Source organism: Psammomys obesus, unplaced genomic scaffold (genome assembly GCF_907164565.1).
Source record: "Psammomys obesus unplaced genomic scaffold, mPsaObe1.curated_primary_1811, whole genome shotgun sequence".
NCBI lineage: Eukaryota > Metazoa > Chordata > Mammalia > Rodentia > Muridae > Psammomys > Psammomys obesus.
Window position 1 is genome coordinate 449,473 of NW_026590715.1, and position 9,717 is coordinate 459,189.

Sequence of the window (9,717 nt, forward strand, 5' to 3'; positions counted from 1 at the left end):
TGTTCGTTTCCTCTTTATGTGTCTCTAATAACTGTGTCTCTAATAGCTTTTAAATAATTTTTCTGTGTTTGCGATGAATTGGAGTATCCACTGGTTTGGGGGGTTGCTGGTGAAGCCATGATGTCCTGAGTTTTGTTTGATATGTTCTTATGTCAACCTGTGCCCATCTGCTTATTCATAACCTTCACTATTTGTTCCTGGAATCAGTACTTCAAACTGGATCCATCTTTCTCTGGTGTCTGGAGTATTTTTCAGGAAGATGAAAGAGGTCCACTGGTTTGAGAGTGTGCTTTGGTGTTTCAGTTCTACCTAAGTGAGGAAGATCCCCAGGAGTGAGTGCATAAATAAGGGAGAGCAAATGTGTGCATGTGCGTGGAAGTGTGCCTTAAAGGACAGGATGCTAGAGAGCGTAAATGCATGAAATGTGGGGCACTAGGGGTGAAGGTGCAGGAGGTGGTGAAGTTTCTGGCATTGTTTGCTGATGCAATGCACATGCACAGATTCCCTGAATACCTAAGTGGCCTATAGGCCTGTAATATTGTCCTTCAGGTGTTCAGATCTGTATGGGCTCCAGGAGTTGTTTGCCTGTACTCCACTGGTAGACCATCAGATCAGGGGATTCAATGTTGATAATGCTGTTGCAAGAATCCCTGTTGCCCGCAGGAATCTGATGTCTGGCTGCTAGCATAGAGGAACCCTGGATCTGGGGCTCTGCCTGCACTCACTTAAAGGTGCACTCACTCTCTAGCAAGTCTAATGGGAAGGCACAGGTTTCCCACTGTTCTCTTCTCTCAGATTTTGGCCTGCTGGGACAAATGAGAGTGTAGGACATCTGTCAGCTTAGTGGTGATGCAGTCACAGAACTTGGAGGCTGATATAGTGGTTCACTGGGAGTCCAGCTACAGCAGCAGAACTGGTAGACCACTGTACAGATACCTGCTGGGAGAGTCTGGGGAGGCCCTACAGCTGTGTGCACACCTGGGTTTGATGGCTGACCTGGATGGCTCGTCTAGCCAGCAGCCTGTCAATGAGAGCCTAGGAGGCTTGCGTTCTCTGTCTGAGATTCCAAGCACGGATTTTTTTGCTAGGAGGTGCAGGCACTGTGGGCTGCCTCCTCCGAGGAAGCAGGAGGGAGGTCCCTCAAGGAGAAAGTGCAGGGGGATTGAATATTTGCCACCCTCAGTCACTTGAGAAGTCTGCGGGTGACCTGGATGCAAAATTTCTCAGCTCATGGGTTGTCCCCTCTCACCCAGGAAGACTCAATGTAGATGTTCTGGCTTCAGCAGCCTCTCCACTCACCAATTTTGGAGTTTCAGATCCTCTGCCCCTTAGATACAGTGGATGCTGGTCTCTGCCATCTTGGATCTACCTACAGATGGTTCTCAATCCTGAAATTTCAATAGAACATCCTTTTCTTTGAATAACATTTTCTTTGAGTAGCATAAATTCGGCAAAAAACAATATACAAGAGCCTGGGTGAGAGAACAGATAGGAAAACCTCAGTGAGTGAAGAACATTGCAAGCATCCAGATAGAAAGAATATGTCAATGACAAACTCTCTGGGCAACCTGCTACCCTTCCATGTGTTCAAAGTCCAGTACAACGGGAAAGGAAAAGAGGAAGAAATGAAGTAACTACAGGGTACAAGTTCTGAGAATTCTAAGCATCATTTCTGTAATGAGATCTCTGTGGGCAAGCCTGTTTGATGAATGGACCAGAGACATTTCAGGTACCGAATTTCCTTCAGAAATTCCTCCTATTTATATGATGGATATATCCATATATAATCCAGGGTAAGGGGAGGAGGTCCTCCCCTATCAGGGGACTTGGAAAGGGGCAGGGAGGAGACCAGGGAGGGAGTGTGGGGTTGGGGAGGGAATGAGGGAGCGGGATACAGCTGGGACACAGAGTTAACAAAATGTAACTAAAAAGAAAAATAAAATAAAAATAAAAAAATTAAAAAATAATAATAATAATCCAGGGTAAACAACATATTTTATCTACGCTAGTGGTCCATAAGACTCTGCCCTGTATGCAATTCTGGGAAGACATCATGGCTCCTACTGGGGACTGGAAATTAATTTCCTGTGTTCTGTGGAGCTATGCTAAACCACAGTATGTGAGAGAATGTGTTGTCAAGTGATGACGGACAACTGAGCCATGCTTAGGATATCACAATGAGCAGTGCCAAGTATTGTTCAGCATTATATTTGGACACTGAATGTTGAATCCCTGGGGCTAGTAATTTCACCTTTTCAGAGAAGGGTTACCTATGACATATTTGAAAAATGGCTCCAAAGGTGTCTCCGCATCAGCCTGCTTCTTGTGGCTTTTGAGTTCTTGGTATATCTGGAGCTAACCATGCTGTGGCTATGGCAGCTGGCCTATATTCAGCTACTTGTTTGAGTAGAGGATTGTACTGACCTTTGCACAATTAAAGGAAACTCACTAAGATTACATGGTTCTGCTTATTAAGATGATAGGGTTAGATTGATACAGTGATGAAAGCACGATACACTATCCTCTTAATAATGTCTACATCTGTAAAAATAGTGTTTGGCTTGAAGACTAGACATCCCCAGTGATATGGAAACTGTGAAGGTAACTGAGAAATGTAGCAAACTGTGGGGTTTATTCATGAGGGCAGAAAACTCAGGTATTGGGGAAGGTCCACATTTTGAATTAGGGAATTGAACAATTTGGTGACCTCTCAAACATACCCTCATCTTAATCACTGGGACAAATGGTTCTAACCTACATGGCAAAGAACAGGAAAAAACATAATGTATATTGCTATGAGTACTAACAATAAAAAATTAGAGCATATTCAAATATATAATGAAGCTGAATGTCTTAGGAAAACAACAACAGGTCAGGAACTAAAGTATTTGTCCTAGAGATATACTAATGGTAAGGGAAGAATTAATTAAATGAAGTCTGAAAGAATAATACAAAGAATCAGTAAAATAAAGAGTTCGGTTTTTTAAAAAGATTTAAAAACCTTTGTTTTTAACTAAACTAAAAAGAAAAGTATACATTCATGAAATTAGAGTTTAAAGCAGAGGATTACAACACATACCAGTGAAATCCAGAGGGTTATTGAAGGATACTTTGCAACCTGTATTATAAAACTCAAGAACTATCTACAAGAAATAGATACAATTATTTAAACATACAATCTATCAAGATTAAATCAAGAGGATATAAAAAATCTTTAGCAATTCCATTACAGAGAATGAGGTTGAAGAATTAATTAAGAGTTCTCTAACATTTCTCGATAGAGGAATATCAAATGGCAGAGAAACACTTAAAGAAATGTTCAACTTCATTAGCCATTAGGGAAATGCAAATCAAAACGACCCTGAGATTTCACCTTACACCCATCAGAATGGTCAAGATGAAAAACACAAGTGACAACACATGCTGGAGAGGCTGTGGAGAAAGAGGAACCCTTCTCCATTGCTGGTGGGAATGTAAACTGGTACAACCACTTTGGAAGTCAATCTGGTGCTTACTCAGACAATTAGGAATAACGCTTCCTCAAGACCCAGCTATACCACTGCTAGGTATATACCCAAAATTTGCTCAAGTACTCAACAAGGACATTTGCTCAACCATGTTTGTAGCGGCTTTATTTGTAATAGCCAGAACCTGGAAACAACCCAGATGCCCATCAATGGAGGAATGGATACAGAAATTGTGGTATTTTTACACGATGGAATACTACTCAGCAATCAAAAACGAGGAAATCATGAGATTTGCAGGCAAATGGTGGGATCTTGAAAAGATCATTTTGAGTGAAGTATCCCAGAAGGAGAAAGACAAATATGGTATATACTCGCTTATGTAGACCTACAAGATATGATAAACATAATGAAGTCTATACACCTAAAGAAGATAAACAAGAAAGCAGACACGAGGTAAGATGATCAATCCTCACTTAGAAAGACAAATGAGATGTGCATTGGAGGTATGACAGGAGTATACCGCAGAAGGCATCTGAAAGACTCTACCAAGCAGCGTTTCAAAACAGATACTAAGACTCATAACCAAACCTTCGGCAGAAGGGGAGTTAGTATGACGTGGAAAGGATAGGAGCCCCACAACGACCAAATATATCTGGGCACAGGGTTTTTTTTCTGAAACTGTTTCTCCAACCAAGGACCATGTATGGATATAACCTAGAACCTTTGCTTGGACGAAGCTCGTGGTAGCTCAATAACCAATTGGTTTTCCATAGTAAGGGGAACAGGACTATCTCTGACAGGAACTCAATGGCAGGCTCTTCGACCTCCCCACCCCCCAAGGGAGGATCAGTCCTGCTAGGCCACAGAGGAGGACTTTGCAGCCAGTCCTGAAGATACCTGATAAAACAGGGTCAGACAAAAGGGGAGAAGGTCCTCCCCAATCCGTGGACTTGGAAAGGGGCAGGGAGGAGATGAGGGAGGGAGAGTGGGGTTAGGAGGGAATAAGGGAGCAGGATACAGCTGGGATACAGAGTTAATAAAATGTAACTAATAATAATAAACAATAATAAAAAGAAGAGTTCTCTAACAAAGAACTGGATAGATGTTCATAGAGTTGTATTCATACATGAAAGCATGAATGCCATTTAAATATATGTGGGTACCATTGGTCACTGCATTGGGTCCAGCTACAAAAAAAACCTAGCTGATTATATTCATTAGAATTCAGAAGAATTTCAAGAGAAAAACCAAGAGAAAATGTTTTCTGTTACTCTCTCATCTGCTATTAGCATACATTTTGCTATTCACTGTCATGTACTTCAATTACATCATTACAACTTTTACAGTCATTTGCCCAGTTTGATGATTATTTTTATTGTTAACTTGACACAACCTAAATACAACCTAAAGTCATATAGGCACAGGGAACTTTAATTTAAAATGATCTTGCTTCAGATTAGTCTGTGTCCATGTCCTTGAGAGGTTGTCTTGATTGACAATTGATACAGGATGGCCCAGCCCACTGTGGACAGTACCACCCCTAGGGCTGTGTAAGATAACTGAGGGAGTCCAAGATGGCAGTGACCAGCGTGCACCTTATCTGAGGGCCACCAGACCTGAAACTCAGAAATTGGTGAGTTGGGGAAGGGGGCAGCTGAAGGCTTCCTGGGAGAGAAGGTACAACCTGTGAGCTGTGCCAGTTTGGATCCAGATCACCCGGAGACATCTCAGGCACCTGAGATTGGCTAATATTCAGCCCCCTGCACTTTCCCTTACCCGAAGCATGGGCCCACCTCCTTGGTGACCAAGACACCAAGACAACAGAGGCTACATCTGTATAGGCTTCCCAGGTCATTTGCCCCTGCAGACCCAAATCTGAGAGTAGAGAACAGGGAGAAGCCATGTGCTTTCTAATTAGGGCTGCAAGCAAGTGAATGGCCTTCAAGTGAGTGCATGCAGAGCAGCAGATCCAGGGTCCCTCTATGCTAACGGCCAAACATCGGATCCTTCCCACCCACATGCCCACTCTGAGCAACATAGGGATTTTTGGGACAGCATCCTCTACACTGAGGTCCCTATTCTGTGGGTCTCCCAGTGGAGACAAGGAAAACAATTCCTGGAGCCAAGATGGTGCAACCCAGATAGATCTGAACACCTGGAGGACACTATGACTGGCCTGTGGGCCAATGAGGCATTCAGGCCACTTGCACATGTGCATTGCACCCTCAAATGACACCAGCACCCCATATGTGCTTACACTCTATCCTTTTTGCATCTATACCCTCTAGCAACCTGTCCTTCAAGTCACATGTCGATGCACACTCCCATGCTTGTGTACATGCACCTGCGACCTTCCTCCCTTAGGTACAGCTGGAACACCAACATCCACTCTTGAACTAGAGATCCTATCTCATCTTCCTGAAGAATACTCCAGACACCAGAGAAAAACAGACCTAGTCTCAAGTACAGAGTCCATGAACAAACAGCGAAATAACAGATAAGCAGATGGCTAGAGTTCGGTGTGAGAACACATCCAACAAAAATCAGGACATCATGGCTTCACCAGCAAAACAAAAATCAATGGATATTTTAATTTATCAGAAACACAGGAAAATGATCTCAAATCTATTTTTTCCAGTTATTAGAGGCACATAAAGAGGAAATGAGAGTCAGAGTGAGAACATTTCAGAGATTGCCAGGTTGGGCGCTGCTGGTGTGAACATGGACATTGCTGGGATAGCCTCTCCCACTGCTCGGTCTCCTCTCACTGCCCGCTGCTCTGGACCCAGTTTCCAGCACCTCTTCCTTCCAGTCCCGAGCAAGCCGTGTTGGGTTTGTGTCTTTATTCGATGAAAATGAGTTGTGCAACCATTGGTACCTGTATTACTGAAACATAGCATACAAGAAAGAAGCTTACAGCCTCAGCGGCAAAAATTTTTTCACGTCAGAGACCGAGAACTCTTGCAGTCGTTTATGTCATCCCTTCTTCTCCAGACAGAAGATACCAAAAAGTTGCAATAAAAAATCTGTTCATTTTATTGATAAAGTCACTAGTAAGCCAAAATATCTGTCAACGTCAACAGCAGCATGTCAGACCAGTTCTATCATTACAAGATGCCCCATTTGATTGCTAAGGTTGAGGGCAAAGGAAATGGAATCAAACAGTTATAGTCAACATGGTTGATGTTGCAAAGGCACTTAATCAGCCTCCAATGTATCCCACCAAATATTTTGGTTGTAAGCTGGGAGCACAAGACCCAGTTTGATGTTAAGAATGGTCCATTGTCAATGGATCTCATGAGGAAAATAAGCTGCAAGACATGTTGGATGGATTCATTAAAAATTTTGTTCTCTGTCCTTAGTGTGAGAATCCTGAAACAGATCTGCATGTTAATCCAAATTAGCAAACATTAGGTAATTCTTGTAAAGCCTGTGGGTACCTAGGCATGCTTGACACATAAAATAAACTCTGTACATTCATTCTCAAAAACCCATCTGAGAATAGTGACAGTGGTACAGGAAAGAAAGAAAAGGAAAAGAAAAAATAAAAAGGGTAAGGACAAGGAAAATGGTTCCGTATCCAGCAGTGAGAAAGCACCACCTCCATCACTAAATGAAATTAGTCTTTCTCCACATGCTATGGAAGAAGACGATGATGATGATTGGGGAGAGGATACAACTTAGGAAGCTCAGAGGCATAGAATTGATGAAATCAGTGACCATGCAAAAGGTCTGAAACTCTGTGATGATTTGGAAAGAACTATAGAAGAGCGTGTCAACATCCTGTTTGATTTTGTTAAGAAAAAGAAAGAAGAAGGCATTATTGATTCATCTGATACAGAAATTGTGGCTGAGGCAGAAAGACTGATGTAAAAGCCATGGGTCCTCTTGTTTTGATTGAAGTTCTCTTTAATGAGAAGATAAGAAATACAGGCGCCATTTCCTAAGGTTTTGTCATAACAACAAAAAGGCTCAGCAGTACCTTCTTCTTCATGGTCTGGAGTGTGTGATAGCAATGCCTCAGACTCAGCTGATCTCCAAGAGTCCACATATCTTGAAGGAAATGTATGATGTAGACCTTTTAGAAGAGGAGGTCATCATCAGCTGGTCAGAAAAGGTCTCTAAGAAATATGTCTCAAAAGAACTCACCAAAGAGATTCATGTCAAAGCAGAACCATTTATTAAATGGTTGAAGAAAGCAGAGGAAGAATCTTCTGGTGGTGAGGAAGAAGATGAAGATGAAAATATTGGGGTGGTATATTCGAAGATTGCCTAGTGTACCAAAAGTTGAAACTGTGAAGTCTGACAACAAGGATGATGGCATTGATATTTATGACATTTAAAAGGATGGATGCAACTTAGCTTAACAGTGTAATGCTGCAAAATTTCCTCCATTATCAGCCAGAAGTGAAACATGTATGTGCAAGAGCTAAAATGGCTTAACATCGATAACTAAAAAGCTATTACTGTGAGTGGTCTATAATTAAGCCCCATGAGACATCTAGGGACATCGTACTTATCAGTGAGCAGTTGTAGTTTGGTTATTTATAGCGTGTTTCTTTTGGAAGAACTAGTGATGGACACATTTGGATCACATTTATAAAAAATAAAGATTTGATTTTGGTCATTCTTCAGATTTTGGGCTTTAAATGGCTTATACTGAAGTAATTGGCTACTTTCAGGATGTTACATCATTTAACTTAAGATCCTTGAGCCTGGTAGATTGTTGGGTGCTGAAGCTTGCAGAATGCAAACAATTGTAATGACCTTACTCAGCCATTAAGAAATGAAGCGTCTTTGCCCCATCTACTGCGAGAATGAAGACCATTCTCAGCAATCAGACAGTCGACATCCCAGAAAATGTCGACATCTCTCTGAAGGGGCACACAGTCATTGTGAAGGGCCCCAGGGGAACCCTACGGAAGGACTTCAATCACATCAATGTAGAGCTGAGTCTTCTCGGAAAGAAAAAGAAGAGGCTCCAGGCTGACAAATGGTGGGGTAACAGAAAGGAACTGGCCGCTGTCAGAACCATCTGCAGTCATGTTCAGAACATGATCAAGGGTGTTACTGGGCTTCCGCTACAAGATGAGGTCTGTGTATGCTCACTTCCCCATCAACGTCGTTATCCAGGAGAATGGGTCTTTGGTTGAAATCTGAAATTTCTTGGGTGAAAAATACATCAGCAGGGTTCGAATGAGGACAGGTGTTGCTTGTTCTGTCTCTCAAGCCCAGAAGGATGAATTAATCCTTGAAGGAAATGATATTGAACTTGTCTCAAATTCAGCGACTTTGATTCAGCAAGCCACAACAGTTAAAAACAAGGATATCAGAAAGTTTTTGCATGGTATCTATGTGTCTGAAAAAGGAACTGCAGCAGGCTGATGAATAAGAGCTAAGTTAACCCTGCTCCAGAAACAAGATCCTGAATTATAAGTTTGATTTGGGGTGTCTTTTGGAACAATAAAACTTACTGATTTGTTTTTAAAAAAAAAGAAATGAAGCATTCTAAAAGTTATATCTCTAGTCCTAATTAGTTCACATTGGCAAATGATAATTCTTGTCTTTCCAAAGAAGATGATTAAATGATAGTGTGATATCCTCATGAGAAGTAAAAATGACCTTTGTGTCCTATGGTTTTTAAGAACAAGTTTTGAAACTTGGAGTTGTGGTTTTTCAGTTTGTGTACACTCATCCCAAATTGTAGTCTTTGGAGTCATGTGCATTGCACATTGGACGAGCCAGGGAAATTATTAACAAATAAGTATTTTGTGTGTGTTTAATGGTTGCTTTGTACTGAGAGAGAAGCTTTGAGGTGTGATGAAATCGTAAACTCTGATTTTATTTGGGAGAAATGAAAAAAAGGTACACTTAATATCTAGCTAAAACAGCATAATTTTTCAGCTTTTACCCTTAAATTATAATTTCAAGAAGTTTCTTGTGTTTGCTGTTTCCCCTACCCCAATGTTATGTTTATTCTTTAATGCCTTTTAATTTCGATAAAATACCTTGTACTTTTAGTTGCTATCTTGCCAAAATAAGTGTTACTGTGTTTCACGCTTGATCACCTCCCCGAATTGTCTTATTTAAAGAGAATGTTAGAATCATACTTCTGAGTCAGAGCCTATATTTTGGAGTAAGGCTTGGGATATTTTTTATTTCATATTGAATATAGCTGGATACCTGAGAAGTCCAGTGATGGCCACTGAGTGGGTGCAGTTAGCTAAGGCCTGACCAGCCCATTCACAAC

The 9,717-nt window shown here is 41.4% G+C and overlaps 2 pseudogenes; both read left to right on the forward strand.

Moving 5' to 3' along the window:
• Nucleotides 1–849: 849 nt before the first annotated feature.
• On the forward strand, nucleotides 850–7,810 carry LOC129678077 (eukaryotic translation initiation factor 5-like; annotated as a pseudogene).
• A 457-nt stretch (nucleotides 7,811–8,267) lies between these two features.
• Nucleotides 8,268–8,933, forward strand: LOC129678087 (60S ribosomal protein L9-like; annotated as a pseudogene).
• The last annotated feature ends 784 nt before the right edge of the window (nucleotides 8,934–9,717 follow it).